The sequence below is a fragment of the Oncorhynchus masou genome, chromosome 8, assembly GCF_036934945.1.
Source record: "Oncorhynchus masou masou isolate Uvic2021 chromosome 8, UVic_Omas_1.1, whole genome shotgun sequence".
In the NCBI taxonomy this organism is placed as follows: Eukaryota; Metazoa; Chordata; class Actinopteri; order Salmoniformes; family Salmonidae; genus Oncorhynchus; species Oncorhynchus masou.
Genome location: NC_088219.1, coordinates 17,757,578 through 17,771,055, shown reverse-complemented (window position 1 = coordinate 17,771,055; position 13,478 = coordinate 17,757,578). Strand labels below are relative to the sequence as shown.

General features: G+C 44.9%; 1 pseudogene; it reads right to left on the bottom strand.

Moving 5' to 3' along the window:
* The window catches only part of LOC135544267 (spectrin beta chain, non-erythrocytic 1-like), a 120,722-nt pseudogene extending 115,934 nt beyond the window's left edge, over window positions 1-4,788 (bottom strand).
* Window positions 4,789-13,478: the final 8,690 nt, after the last annotated feature.

Below are 13,478 nucleotides of genomic sequence, written 5' to 3'. Positions count from 1 at the left end.
GCTTGTCGCCTGCCTTCCAGGCTTTGGGACAACTACTCCCATTGTTAGGTCGGAGATGCATCTCTTCCTTATATACAGATCTCTGGTGTAATGGGGAGGTGCATACAGCACCGAAAGAGACAACACAAAAAATACAACACGAGACCAAGCGGACAAACGCTCATAAAAACGATAAATAGCAAAACCTTGTTTCTTGCGATACAGGCATTTGGAATATCGTGTGAAAACATATATCAAAGTCTATTAACTGGAATTTATCGCCCAGCCCGAACTGAAGCTATCTTTCATTGCTCTACAGTGGGTAACAGAAATGACATGACTGTGCAATAGGCTAATTATATAGTGACTGGCCAGGAGTTGGGCATTTAGGCTACATTCCAATACAGGAGTCAAGTTTAGTGTGAAGCTATTTGTCTGATCTTGATTTCAGTATTGTTCATATAGGCCAATCAGTGCCAATTTCTTTGTGGCCTGACCCACCGCAATGCAATTACAAACCTTGAAAGCACCCCCCTCTTTAATAGACATCTGTTATATGGTCCCATATGGACTGTCACTTTGAGAGAAGCTATGGTCTTTAAACCAGTGAGCTCACTACTCTCATCCTCTCTATCACCCTCCCTTATCGTACTGTGTTTGAATTAGTAATTTAACCAATCTGGCAGAAGTCAGTCATGGGATGTTGTCTAAAGCACTCCTTCACAGTCTTGTGACCTTCAACACAAATACCACAGGGCCCGGGTCATGAGACTTATAGGGAAGGTCAGGGTTGGCTCTCCACTTGGATAACAGACCTTTAGCCTAATCACAGTCACTGAGAACCTCACAGATTCTAATATGGGTTCATTCATCAGATTTCCCTACAGTCAATCATCAGCCAGAGCTCTGGATACACCATGTACCAGCTCTGAACCTCAGGCCCTTCTCCATTTAAGGCAATGTGCACCCTATCAGTTGGACATTTTTGCTTCTTTACTTGAGATGGCTCAATTAAAGCATGGACTCCAGAGGAAAAAAGAAGGAATCACAAGGCCTAAAGATGTGTCCACAACTTGCAAAATATTCCAACCCCCGTCGCTCACCCACTCTATCCAGAGTGGCAAAACTCCTGCCTGCCTTGGATAACTGGACGGATGATGTGGGAGAAAAACGTATACCACCATCTAAAAAAACAAAGCAAATTGTTAGAGGACCGCATTTCCCACCACAGCCAAACTCAATACAAGAGACACGTTGCAGAACGACACAGTACAATGTGATCTAACGTGAGGCAACCCATCTATGAAATGCTTAGGCCTAAACCTAAAATAATCCCATCCTTAAACACGAATGAGTCTATATAATAACAGCCCACCACTGCTACCTCCCCTACAGTAGCAGTCTTCAATAGAAGTTGTGTTTCAGCACTACTTATTAAAGACAGAAGGATCTCACAGCTCATAATGAGACCAAGCATAGGCTTCTCTATGACAGATCATGAAACACACAAGAAGCTTCAGTAGATAGCAAGGATCTTGAAAATGAATCCCTCAAGTCAATGAGCATCATCTAGAGTAGACAAGTAGAGATGAGTAGTGTAGAGTAGTGTTGAGTAATTATAAAGGACAATTTATTGAAGCATTATGGAAAGCCCAGTGAACCAATGACTCAATACAAAACCCCAACCAGGAGGACATCACTCTGTCCTCAAGTAGTCTACGCCTGCAGATATTCATGTTTTTTCCATCTCTTAGCCTCTTCAATTTGTTTAAATGTGCTGTGATTGTGGACTATTGACCACACATTGGTACATCCACATTCAATCTTGAAAAAAACCAAACAACTTGACATGATGTCAGAACAACAATCTTCATTGAGCAGATTATAATGAATCCTGCTGAAGAGGCTGAGAGCAACACTCAAATATCAAGAGGTGCTCGAGTTTATTCAACCACCAAATTCTAAAACCAAAGAATAGGGGAAAACTGTAGGCTATTTGCCTTTTATCTCAATGGCAGACTGAAGTCTGTACTTTATGTTTAAAATTAGTAATTGTTGCCTCAAGACCTGCACATTGGTTCCCACTAGTTAACCCAGCCACAAAGTGGCCACATCGTTCAAATACATGAAGACAAAAATGTGCTTTTGGTCTTAATTAAAGATTTGGCATGAGGTTAGCAGGGGAGCAAATGTTTTGATTATGGTTAGTGTTATGTTTAAAATCAGATTTTAATGAGAGAAATAGCTAGGATTTATGATTTTCTGGCTGTGTTAACTAATGACAAGTGATGACCCTGCACATCTGATAAGGACAATAACATTTGGAAAATTTGGTTGACTGCAGCACAATGATCCTGTGAGTGGCAGGAGTTGAAACAAGCTTGTATAGGAGGGATTTTGAGCATCAGCACTATGGGGGGCACACAGCTAGTGATTTCCAACCATCCATCCATTCCTCGTCCACCCTAGGTAGGCAACAACAGGACACTCATCCGTCCAATAGCCTATCAACAGATCTGAAGTAATCACTAGCTCTCTCAACCAAAAGCATATACATGTATAGAATAAACAGGTTACCAACAGCATGACTAATAGCCTACCTTCAAGCTAGTCATAAATTCAAACGTGCAATCAAAAATAAGAAACATTGGCAATTAGGCCCAGTGATGCACCACGTAAATATTTAATTTCACAAATCTTGAACAAGCCAAACACCAACGGCTGGGCTACATCCATCTAGATTACACAATACTGTACTCATAAAACTGTTAGAGTAGAAAATAGTTGGTCTGCCTAGGCTTGGGACCCCAAAGATATGCTTCTGAAAGATACAGGATAGCTTTGCTATAAGGTGGTTTTTGCTGTTGGCCCATAAAGGTTCACCGTAGGTGGTCAAACAGTCATAATCATACCTCAAATGGTGACTAGAATTTAGCTGACAAAACACCAGTTTAGTTTCCTACTAAATCATAAATGTGGTGTTTTCATAACATTATCTTATTTACGCTACTGCATGCCTCTAAACTGATGCTCTTCATACAGGAAACAAAGGTTCTGTCCAGGAAAAATTACTTGAAGGAAGGAGGTGGACATCAATAAACCACTTAAGCATTATACATTGAACAAAAATATAAAAGCAACTTGTAAAGTGTTGGTCCCATGTTTATTGGGCTGAAATAAAAGATCCCAGAAATGTTCCATATGCACCAAAAGCTTATTTCACTCAAATTCTGTGCACAAATTTTCTTACATCTGTTAGTAAGCATTTATCTTTTGCCAAGATAATCCATCCACTCGATAAGTGTGGCATATCAAGAAGCTGATTAAACAGCAGTCATTACACAGGTGCACCTTGTACTGGGGACAATAAAAGGCCACTAAAATGTGCAGTAAAAAGATTTCTCAAGTTTTGAAGGAGTGTGCAATTGGCATGCTGACTGCAGGAATGTCCACCAGAGATATTGCCAGGGAATTGAATGTTAATTTCTCTACCATAAGCCGCCTCCAACGTCGTTTTAGAGAATTTGGCAGTACGTCTAACCGGCCTCACAACCACAGACCACATGTAACCACGCCAGCCCAGGACCCCCACATCCAGCTTCTTGACCTGCAGGGTCATCTGGGGGTGCTGAGCTGTATTTCTGTCTGTAATAAAAACCTTTTGTGGAGAAAAACTCATTCTGATTGGTTGGGCCTGGCTCCCCTGCCCAGTCATATGAAATCCATAGTTTAGGGCGTAATGAATTTAACTCAATCGACTGATTTCCTTAAATGAACTGAAACTCGGGAAAATCGTTGCGTTTATATTTTTGTTCAGTATATATATAGACTTAACAAGCTTGCAGGCCAGCTATCTTGCAAATAATTAAATTGTTTATAGTTTATAATATCCACAGGCAAATAACAGTGCAATAGTGACCCAGCAGCAGATACCTGGGTGCCCCCAGAGAATAATTATGGTGTTGTTTGTTTGTCCTCATGAGACAGCGCAAAAGCCAGGGTTACCCATAACTACGAATGACATTTCAAAACTCCTATGAAGCTCGTCCAGCAGAATATTTACTAAGGTGTACTAACATTTAATGAAAACGTTTAATATAAGCACCGTGTATGAATTTGAGGGTCAGGTATGAACGAAACATTTATTCAGAGCGAGACAGTTACGTTGGCTAATGTCATGTTCAGCGGGACATCAGATAGTGACACACAGGCAGCATCGATCCAGAGAGGACAAGAGGAGCTGGCTAGTCATCAAGCTAACTGGCAAACACCGACTCAAACAAAGCCAGTCAACACACAGCATGGCGAGGTGGCCAATAGAAGATACCTTGTTAGCTAGTCAATTTGAGAGCCAATGTTTTATTACTGTATGGGATAATATATTTGAAAATAATGTGCCATTTTAAAAAGGGCATCCCAATAACGTCTTTACCTGAACATTAGGATTTGCCCATGTCTGCTAGCTAGCTAACGTTAGCTGGTTGGTGGAGGTGGTGTTGTTGGAGAAAAAATAATCACGCTTACCCGTTCTCGTTGTTTATCTTCGTTAGTGGGAGACTCACTATATTTTTACCGCGTCACTGATAACATATAACACTAACATACATATAGTCTCTGGTTACTGGCATTTGTGACTTAATTCAATGTTAATGATAATGTTTAAAATCCCAGTTGACAGCGCATTTTTGTTAAATCCGCATCCTTGAATAAGAGCTGTTCACACTGATTGTGCAGCACAGCGTGTTACGAAACATAAGCAGCCTTAGCCCTGACATAATAAAGGTAAAGCAATGTTGGTACAAAGGATATAAAAAATTATGTATAAATCAGCATCAGAGAGATGTCCTTAGCTTCCTATTCCTCCTAACAACCTCCGACGGTCGTCCACTACTCCAGTTCGTTCAACAGGGAGAAAGAAAATAATGAATGATGGGGAGGGGGATGGTGGGGGGCTGAGCCTTCTCAGTCAATCACATTCAAATACTGTATAGACACTCTCAAAGGCTCCACACAATAGCAGCGGTTGCGCGTGCGGTGGATTCCTTGTCAGTGGAGCTGTCCCTGGTGCTATCACTGGTTCATAATACCAGGCTAATTCCAACCTTACAGTCGAAATATTGGGGTCATTTGTGGGCCCCATCCATACACGGTATCCTTTCTGCAAATGTGAAATAGAGAATCATTACGTTTTTGATGGTGGCGGATGAATATTTTATCTAGGCCTACATAATACTGCAAGTGTAGTGAGGTAGGCTACAAATTGCGAATGTAACTCACGTATTGGGACCCCAATCGTGTAATTCTGACGAGCCTACATCGATATGATCCTCCTGGCAAGTATATGTTTATTAATCGGACCTTTAGTCAATTTATCCCTCCAACCTCCTTCGAAATAGAAACGGAACAATATAGCTCTATATTAGCGGTACACCTCCATAGACTAGTGTGTGAATGTACAGCATGAGAAACACAAACGTATTTAAGAAAATCTTTCAAGGACAGAACATGACAAAAGAAAGCTAGGAAAACTATTGTACAGAGACCTATGTGCAGGATATGCAAGGATATCACTGTATTGAAGTCCAGAACATGAGCAACCAGTTTAAAAATGACTGCAGACAGACAGAGAGGGGCAGAACTTGCTCCAATGTATAAAGGGAAAGGTATAAGATACGGCACAACTATGTTTTTGACAAATAGTAGGAGCACACTCTACTAGGAGCACATCTACTTTCTCTAGTAGGAGTACACCTACATTACAAATGTGTGTGTCAGTGTGGCCAAAATAGTCTAAACAAAACAATGATCCAACTTTTCTCCATTGTCCTCGTGTTGGTTTGTTGGTCAATGGGACCCTTGTGTATGTCTGTGAACTATCTCCCACTTCTCTCCATTCTAAGCTTATTACAGCCTTATAGTGCCGTGAATAGGAGATGAGCGATGACTCAAACGGTTGTCTGTTTGTGTGTGTGTTGCGCTGGGCAGGGGGCTGGAGCTGAGATCTAACAGCGGGGGGTGAAGAGTCAAATCTACCAGTCTGTCCAGGCTTTAGAAGATGGGGTGGCAGGAGGGGAAGGCCTCAGGGCTAGACATTCCCCATCTGGACTCTCCCTCTACATCAACAGGACTGACAGAGAGTCAGAGAGAGTGACCCACCACTCATCTATCTGAAGCTGGAATAGGGGTGTGTGTGTTTATTTTTATTTATTTTTAAGAGGTAGGGTTTCAGATGTTTTCAGAAGATGGACATGGGCCTGTCCAAACCTTAGACAACCATGCTGTTCTACCTCCAAGGTGCTATAGACTGAAACAAATCCTTGCATTTTACAAGTATTCAGTAGAGCCTCCCAACCTTTCATAGCCACCCCAGTCCATTCCTGCCTCTGTCCCACCCCTACCTGCCCCCCCCCCCCCTTTTTTACCAGAGGGCCCATCCACAATCCACTGTGACAAAGGGAAAGAGCTGAGTGCAGGATATCAGGGTGCAACTGGCAGCCAGACACTGGTCGGCACAGTGCTTACACAGGGGTGCTTTCTGCAGATTGCAGCAGTTTGAGCTAAACCCCCCTCTGTCCACTCACTATGGACAGGACCTAGAGGGGGAGCGGGAGGAGAAGGGCATCATGAATGTTAGGGATGGGGTGGGGTCTGGGTAGTCAAAATCAGTCATTGTTGTTTGTTACTTAGACGGTTTGTTTTACACACCATTTTCATTTTGCGCTGTCCATGATCACAGCACATGGTTTGCTCTCATAATTAGTGTGTCTATGTTTTTGTGTGTATGTGTGTGTGCAGTTGATAATCCCATCCTCAGGCAGGGCATTTGAAGCATGTGACTCCAGCCCTGACCGTTGCAGGGCCCACCATGCTGCTTAGGCCCCTCAATCACCTGTGGGCCTTACTGCTACAGCTAACCCCAGGAGAGGGGGAGGAAATGGATGTACAGTATATAAAGAGAGTGAGACACAGGAGGAGACAGGGAGGGAGGGAGGGTGGGTGGGATTATACCCTAGAGAGGCTGTGGCAGAAAGCACACAGCCCTCTACTTCAATTCCCAACATCAGGCCCACCTTATCTGGCCTTTTCTCACAGCTCTTACCTCAGATGTGTGATTCACTCACAGGATTCACTCCAGAAGAATAAACTTCCTCAAAATGAGGGCTCTCACAGAATGGGATTCTGTGGTTGAAACTCTACAGTTGAATGGCAAGGTCGGAACCACAGAATGTGAAAATATTATTATTGTTATACATGTATTCATCAGCTATATCATTATATACTGTAGATCCTAGGAACACAATTTGTCATTGTGTTAGCCCAGCACAAGATTGTGGATGGAGGTCTTTAATGTCCTCCAATCAAAGAATGCATGTTTGTTCAGGTTACAGAACTATGTAATCCAACTGAGCAGGTGGAGGGTACTGTAAGTTTTCCAGTTACGTTAGCATGACTTATTTTATCAACTCCAGGTGACTTACAGTATGTGTCAGTGTCAGTTACATATGCACCTTTTACTGCAGTTTGCTAAGTCAGGGTCCCACAAAGTGTTTCTTGGTAGTCTTAAACAAATCAACTTTGAAACAAAAGTGTACACCTCACACACATGGTTATGGGCTTAACAAAAAGAGGACACCTGTACCATGTCAGATATAGAGTTGAAATGAGTTGAAATTGAGTTGAAATATTCAATTTTAAGTTTGCATCACAATATTACACTTTTTATACATCACGTTAAACTGAAATCTAACGAAAAAGGGATACTCATACCAATTGAAGTTGAAATGCTACTGCAGTGCTATTGGTATAGATAGAGCTGAGTAACGCACTGTCATCTGTCAGCCCAAATCCCCATACCTCTGACCAAAAAGGAGAAAGTTGCAGTCTCCAGCAAAACCCTATGAAACAGTATCCAACGGGTTGCTCTCTGGTTGATACGACCTACTTAAAGATATTTATATTCCTCCCATTGCTTTTTGGAGTAATCTCCCTTGGACGGCCAGCCTATTTCTGGTGTCTTTCTTGCTCATCTTCCCTCACCACATCTCCCTGCATCCCCAAACTAGTTGGTGAAGGTCACCCTGCTGTTCTAGTTTGAACTTTGAGAATAATTAGACGGAATGAAACCAGGACAGAGAGGAGGAGAACTGTCGCTACGGCAACGTGACTCAGTGAGATCAGGGGAGGAGGGCCGCAGGTCGGTTACGTATCAACGTTCCTAAGGAAGGAAGACATCCTAAAGCTCAGTGGGTGACGACACTTATACACACCACACATCTGTTTCATGATTGGCTAAACATCAAACAGTCAGTGAGTTTCAGGATGTGCATCCTCACCATCTTACCCTATGTGTTTGCTAGTGAGGCAGAAGAGGGAGGGGTTGTGTGGGGTCAAAGAAGTTGATAAATGGAGGTGGTGGCTAAAAATACAAGACAGAATGTAGGAGAAATAGAGACATACATGGACAGTATTTCGGAAGGTTCTCCTCCCGACATCTCTGATGACCCCTCCCTGCATAGACTGCAACTAGGTCACCTTCAATGGGGTCTGGGCTGTGTGGGCAGGATTCAGCTGCTTGTTTACCATCTTCAGTGATCTGATGTGGATATGTCACAGATACTTTCTTTATACAGTACACAAAAAATTTCAACAAACACTTACCTTCACCTCATTAGGGCGGCAGGTAGCCTAGTGGTTAGAGTGTTGGACTTAAAACCGAAATGTTTGAAGATCAAATCCCCTAGCTGACAAGGTAAAACATCTGTTGTTCTGCCTCCTGAACAAGGCAGTTAACCCACTGTTCCTAGGCCGTCATTGAAAATAACATTTTGTTCTTAACTGACTTGCCTAGTTAAATAAAGGTTCAAAAAAACTTAACTTCATTTAATTGCCAATATGGCTCAATAGGCAGCTTAAGCTGAGAGGTGCATGATGGGTATTTGGGTGCAATCATGTAATCAGTCAGGTGCATGTGTATAGCTGACAATTGAAGGGGACAGAACAGACCTTTACTCTCAGTTTACCTTTTGAGGCCAGTGAGATTTCATCCTGGTTTATGACAGAACTAAGAACTTTAGCTCCTGGACCTGTCACACCCTGACCATAGTTTGCTTTGTATGTTTGTTTTTTTTGTATTCCAGCTCCTTCCTCCTCTTCTGGTCCCCAGTGCGTCTCCTTGGGCCGGTTTACATGGCACCAGCCTTGCGCACGGTGTCCCCTCCTCTGCATAGCCCAGTGCGGGCTATTCCACCTGCCGCACTGGCAGAGCGAGCGGGAGTGCCAACCTGCATGGGCAGGCTCAGCCAGAAGCTCCAGTGCTGCCTGCACAGTCCGGCTGCCAGTCTGCAGTACCACCTTCACACACCAGCCCTCCGGAGCAGCTCCCAGCACCAGGCTTCCTGTCGTGTCATCGGCCCAGTACCACCAGTGCCAGCACCACGCATCAGGCCTACAGTGCGCCCGTCTCCAGCGCTGCCAGAGCTGCCAATCTGCATGCGCTGCCGGAGTCTCCCACCTGTTTAGCACTGCCAGAGCCTTCCAGTCTGCATGCGCTGCCTGGAGTCTCCTGTCTGTTCAGCGCAGCCAGAGCTGCCAGTCTGCATGGAGCAGCCAGAACTGCCAGTCTGCATGGAGCAGCCAGAGCTGCCAGTCTGCATGGAGCAGCCAGAGCTGCCAGACTCTTCCATGGAGCAGCCAGAGCTGCCAGTCTTGCATGGAGCAGCCAGAGCTTCCAGTCTGCCAGAGCTGCCAGTCTGCAAGGAGCTGCCAGTCTGCAAGGAGCTCTTCCAGAGCTGCCAGTCTGCAAGAAGCTGCCAGAGCTGCCAATCTGCATGGAGCAGCCAGAGCTGCCAGTCTGCAAGAAGCCGCCAGAGCTGCCAGTCTGCATGGAGCAGCCAGAGCCGCCAGTCAGCTTGGAGCAGCCAGAGCTGCCAGTCAGCATGGAGCAGCCAGAGCCGTCAGTCTGCCAGGATCCGCCAGTCAGCCAGACTCTTCCAGATCCGCCAGTCAGCCAGACTCTTCCAGGTCAGCCAGATTCTTCCAGATCTGCCAGTCTGCCAGACTCTTCCACATCCGCCAGTCAGCCAGACTCTTCCAGATCCGCCACGTCCAGCACCAGAGCCGCCACGGCGGACAGATGCCCACCCAGACCCCCCCCCCCCCGATAGGTTCAGGTTTTGCGGCCGGAGTCCGCACCTTGGGGGGGGTACTGTCACACCCTGACCATAGGTTGCTTTGTATGTTTCTATGCTTTGGTTGGTCAGGGTGTGATCTGAGTGGGCATTCTATGTTGGATGTCTTGTTTGTCTATTTCTATGTCTGGCCTGATATGGTTCTCAATCAGAGGCAGGTGTTAGTCATTGTCTCTGATTGGGAGCCATATTTAGGTAGCCTGGGTTTCACTGTGTGTTTGTGGGTGATTGTTCCTGTCTCTGTGTTTGCACCAGATAGGACTGTTTAGGTTTTCGTTCATTCATTATTTTGTTAGTTATTTCATGTCTCGTTCCTTTTTATTAAAGAACATGAATAACCACCACGCTGCATTTTGGTCCGCTTCTCCTTCGACGGAGGAAAACCGTTACAGGACCAGAACATTTAAATATAAACGTTTAAAATAAAAAAAGATACAGGGCCCAAAATTAGCCTGAATCCTAGTTTCCTGTGCCATGAAACAATTACATTTGACCAAGAACCGAGATGACTAAGCAAGCTTTCCAACAAACAGTGCATGCTCTCATTTTAGTCCATATACCGGTTGCCATCACATAATTAACCTGATTGCTCTCCCTTTTGGGCTCAGCAGTGAAATAAAGTGCCCGGAGAGAGATCCCGTTTCAGAGTGAGGATGTAGTAGAGATCTCGCCAGGATATGACCTGATTTGAGAGCATTGTTACACTTGTGGGTGGAGGGAGGCAATGATTAAATCAGGCCACAGGAGAATCAGCCCGTTGTAGAATAGAACCTGATAAACTAAAATGATACATTCGTCTCCACGCACCCTCTGCAAGCTCTTGTTTCCAGGACAACTCCCACAATGAACATCTGATGTGTTCTTATGCCAGGGCATGTTTTTGAGGTACAGTAGAATTGAGCGCAACAACTTGTTGCTGCAGCACTGCCTTCCGATGTTATCTTCCAGGATGAAGTTCACCATCCCAACCATTCATCACTATTCACTGCACCTTTGTGTATGTTCCTCAGAACTTTAGTGCTTAGTGTTCCTCTGCAACACAATGATCAAACTGATGAAAGCCAGGAACTGCGACTTCTGTCACGTAGTGTCTATTGTGTGTTGGCTTGTTTTGTTTATTTAAGTGGTCTTGCTGAGGGTTTTGGGTACTGGCCTTAGGATGCGCATTGAGCATGTAATGTTAGAGGGTAAGTTAGAATACTCAACAGTGTACTGTATAGGGAAGATGTGTGTGAACAGCAGGTGTGCTAGCTAGTGTTGGTGTTCTATTGGGTAGCAGACAGTGTGTTTGTGTAGGAGTTTTGGGTGAAGCTGAGTACATTCACTGTGTTTGTGTAGGAGTGGTGGGTGTAGCCGAGTACAGACAGTGTGTTTGTGTAGGAGTGGTGGGTGTAGCCGAGTACAGACAGTGTGTTTGTGTAGGAGTGGTGGGTGTAGCCGAGTACAGACAGTGTGTTTGTGTAGGAGTGGTGGGTGTAGCCGAGTACAGACAGTGTGTTTGTGTAGGAGTGGTGGGTGTAGCCGAGTACAGACAGTGTGTTTGTGTAGGAGTGGTGGGTGTAGCTGACTCCAGACAGTGTGTTTGTGTAGGAGTGGTGGATGTAGCCGTGTACAGACAGTGTGTTTGTGTAGGAGTGGTGGGTGTAGCTGAGTACATTCACTGTGTTTGTGTAGGAGTGGTGGGTGTAGCTGAGTACATTCACTGTGTTTGTGTAGTAGTAGTGGGTGTAGCCGAGTACAGACAGTGTGTTTGTGTAGGAGTGGTGGGTGTAGCTGACTCCAGACAGTGTGTTTGTGTAGGAGTGGTGGGTGTAGCCGAGTACAGACAGTGTGTTTGTGTAGGAGTGGTGGGTGTAGCCGAGTACAGACAGTGTGTTTGTGTAGGAGTGGTGGGTGTAGCCGAGTACAGACAGTGTGTTTGTGTAGGAGTGGTGGGTGTAGCTGAGTACATTCACTGTGTTTGTGTAGGAGTGGTGGGTGGAGCCGAGTACAGACAGTGTGTTTGTGTAGGAGTGGTGGGTGTAGCTGAGTACAGATAGTGTGTTTGTGTAGGAGTGGTGGGTGTAGCTGAGTATTAGTGTACTGTAAGTGTGACCCCGTGTAAAGAGTGTATAATAGTGTGACAGAAGTACCGCCCCACATATTTAACGCCCCCTTCCCTCCCTCCCTGGGCCCTGCGGACTGGGATCTGCTACCTCCTCCTCATTAGCAAACCTCACTAATTATACCCTAACGAGGTGCCGTGCCTGTGGGGCCTTGATCACTTGAATATTTAAAGAAAGTAGCCTCCGTGGCTTATTTCTATGGCCGCGTTCCCCTGCTCAGACGTTGCATGCATCAACCAATGGTTGCGTGCCACGTCATCGATTGTGTCATCAACTGACAGATTGCTATAACATATAATGTGGTTACCTGATACTTAAAATACCTATCCTATCCAGGCATCAGCCACACCTGGGCAGAGGACCGCACCCTTTATTTGGTCCGTGAGATGGAAGACAGGAAGGTGGGATGGAAGACAAGAAGTGAGACAGTATGGAGGCAAACCCACCACCTCTGGCCTGGTCTCCATGCTGTTAGGAATAGTCTTTCTCACTCCCCACTGGGCACAGACGCCAATTCAAAGTCCATTCCACATTGGTTCAACTTATTTTTATTGAAATGATGTGGAAACAACGTTGATTCAACAGTGTGTGCCCAGTTGGTCATTACCGTCCAACATTACTTTCATCCCTGCAGTTTGACTGAGAACCAGTCATATATGGATCCGGTTGCTATGCAACGACAGTATCGTTCTCGTTTTTACCAGTGTGCCAGTAGAACATGGAGCTCATAACAGATCATCTGAGAAAGCAAATCGATACAACATTTATAAATTGGATTTGATTTGATTTGCTGCTCCTCGGTTTGAGTGGCACACAGAAAAAGGTTACGCTTTGAGAAGCCAATTACTACCACAATATTATTGTATTAGTACTACCACAAGTATTTAGTTAGTAAATAGTGATCAGGACGGCGGACTCTAAAACTGATCCTCCTAGAATAGTCTTGCCTTTCATTGACTCCGCCCAGCCAAGCACTGACCTATGACTCCCTCCATCCTCACCCTCTTCACCGTCCCCTAAACCGGAGTGATCCAGAATTTTCTATCACAGGAGGCCACTGAAATAACTGCTTCACACTTCCACCTCATCTGACCTCCAGGGCCAGGCGATTAGCGATAATCTCAGGTTCCCAGACCTTTAGACTGAGCTGGAGGGAGATCTGAGAGTGGATAGGCAATCCTTCAACTTCAGTAAATTAAGACTGTGT